This window comes from Arachis stenosperma, chromosome 10 (assembly GCF_014773155.1).
Source record: "Arachis stenosperma cultivar V10309 chromosome 10, arast.V10309.gnm1.PFL2, whole genome shotgun sequence".
NCBI classification, from domain to species: domain Eukaryota; kingdom Viridiplantae; phylum Streptophyta; class Magnoliopsida; order Fabales; family Fabaceae; genus Arachis; species Arachis stenosperma.
The window spans coordinates 5,690,947-5,693,830 of NC_080386.1; positions in this window are offsets into that span (position 1 = coordinate 5,690,947).

A 2,884-nucleotide genomic window follows, 5' to 3' on the forward strand; every position below is an offset into this window, starting at 1 on the left:
GTAGTTTTCTCATAATATTTTGTGGGTATTAATCCTTCTTGTATACAATTAACATCTGCTCCTGAATCTACCATAGCTATTAAATCAAATTTTTCTTCTCCTACTATCAAAGTTATCGTAGTGAACCATTTTTGACTTACTAATAATGTTAAAATATTTATATAATTTTCTGTACCTAGGTTAATATAATTCTCGAGAATTGTTATATTACTAGTCCCTTCATTATTTTGCAAAGATTGTTCTTGGATTTTTATTATGTTTTCTCCTTCTATTTTTAGTAATCTGTAGTCCATATTAATATTTTGTTGTTTTAATTCTGAAACTTCTCTCTTTAACTTTTTTATCTCTTCTTTGAGAGAATTAAGGAAAACTTCTTCTTGTGGGTTTTTAAAACGATTATAAATTTCTTTTATTTCTATTGGTCTTATTTCTTGCTTACTTTCTTCTTCTTTTTTAACTAATTCAGCTAATTGTCTTATAAACTCATCCCTTAATGGTGTATCTTCTAACTTGTCAATTATTTTGACTAGTGTAGAGGTTTGTTCTTTAGTTAAAACATTTACAGTTTTTTCACAGTTTCTACAATTACATAATCCTATTCCTAAACAATTATTATTATCCTGTTCCTCCTTTCCGCTATTTCCTCCTGAGCTCTCTTCTTCTAACATAAAGTCTAATTGTTGTATAAAATAGTCTTCAGTTTCAGAAGAACCCTCATAACTTGATTCTTCTTCTGACTCTGAATTAATTAGTATAGCTGTCAAAGCATGCTTAATTTCTTTATTTTCTATTTTGTTTATTTTTTGTTCTGTCGTACACTTATTAGCATAATGTCCTTGTTTTTTACATTTCCAGCATGTTACTGGTTTTTTCTTATTAGAAAATTTAGGTTTTCCTTTAGGGGTTTTATGGAATTTTTTATGATATTTCTGTTCATAATAAAAGGGTTTGTCTATATTATATTTAGGTTTTTTATAAAATTTTCTCTTTTTAACTTTATGCTGTCCACTAGGTGCTTTTTCAGGAGTTATTCCATATTGATAACAAAAAGTGCCAAGCTCTCTTTTACCCGTGATACTTTCTTGTTTTATTTTCTGTTGTATCTTGGTATCTGTGCATACTTCTATACCTGTTTGTACTATTATATTATGCAATTGTCCAAAAGTTAATGAATTATAGGGAATCTGGGTCCCAAACTGTGTTTGTAGTTTTTGTAATACTTTTTCAGAGAATAATTTTGGTAAGGCTGCTACGAATCTTTCTTTCCAGAAAGGCGCATGTGCATCATCTCTTATCATAACTTTTGACATAAAACATCTTTATACCATCTATAATCAGACATGGTTGGACATCTTAAATTCATTAATTGAGTATGTATCCTATCTTTAAAAATACTGGGATCTCCTACAAAATTTTTAATAATAGTATATATTAATGTGGATGTAGCGTCTGATGACTGATCTTCTTGTTTAATACTATTAATAATTAATTCTTTTTCTTGGATGCTGAGAAAATTATCCCACCAACCTTTTAATTGTCCTGTAAATCCTTGGGTTATCATAATCGCTGCTTCTTTATCAGAGGCTTTTCTCATCTTATAGGCAGTTGCAGCCATAGTCATATTACACATTTGATCTAAAATGGCTTGTTCACTTAATCCATCTATATTCCATTCTACTAAGTCTGATCCTGAAAAACTATTTTGTACTAATTGTGTTCGTTCTTCTAGACCTACATCTACTGGTGATGGTCTAGGATAATAATTTCTGGTTTTAGGATAATCTCTTTTATAGGATATTTTATTTAGTTCTAATTCTTCTTCCTTTTGTAATGTATTAATTGTCAATTTTCCTAGACTAATACTTCTGAGTTTTTCTTTTAGTTCTTCAACTTCTGTTTCTACTTTGGATTTTAAGCTAATATTATCTAAACTTTGTAATTTATATATAGGTTTTTCTATGGGTTTTTCCACCTTAAGGACTTTTTCCATATTTTCCATTCTTCCTAATTGATTTTTCATTATATCTAACATGGTATTAGTAAAGTTTAATTGTTGATGTAATTTCTTAATATCTCTTTTTTCTATATTTCCATCTGCATTGCTATCTTTATAGGGTGTTGCTTCAACTTCTAGGTCTTTTCCAATTGGTATTTTAATAGTTTCTTTAGGAGGGTATTCAGATTCTATTACTGATCCTGAGCTTGTTTTCCAAACAACAGTTGGTTTTGTTAAAGGACATAATTTCTTATCGGGTTTGGAGTAATAATTAACGTACCAGTCAAAGAAGTATAAACTAATTCTATTTTCTTTCATAAAATCATAAAATAGTTCTCTTAGTCTAATGACTTCATTTTCTGAATGGTTGGTAAAATACCAATCTCTTAGTGGTTTATTATAATCAGCATTAAAATCTTGTCTTATCCACTCTTTATCAATCTCAAATGGTTCTTTCTTTATAATTACTGATAAAACTTGTGATTCTCTTGGATCAAATTCTGACGGTGATTTATATACAGCAGTGGCTATGTGGCCTTCTGTTGTCAATTCCTACAATATCATCGATATTTCCTATTGATGAATTATCTATAGAATTTCTATGGCTAATAGTTTCAACATTATCAGGAATTCTTAATGATTGGGATCTATTCATCCTGATTCTAATATCAGGTCCTTCTCTTATTATTTCTCTTATCCTAGTATTTTGTATTTGTGGTTCTTCAATATCATCAGGTATTATCCATTCTTCAGGCATTCTACTTTTTAATTCTTCATGTCTTAATCTTCTAGGTGTTTGTATATTAGATCTTTTTAGATTTGCATGCATGATTATTGTTTCTTCTTTTGAGGATTGTCTTAATGCTTTAAAGTCATAATTAACCTTGG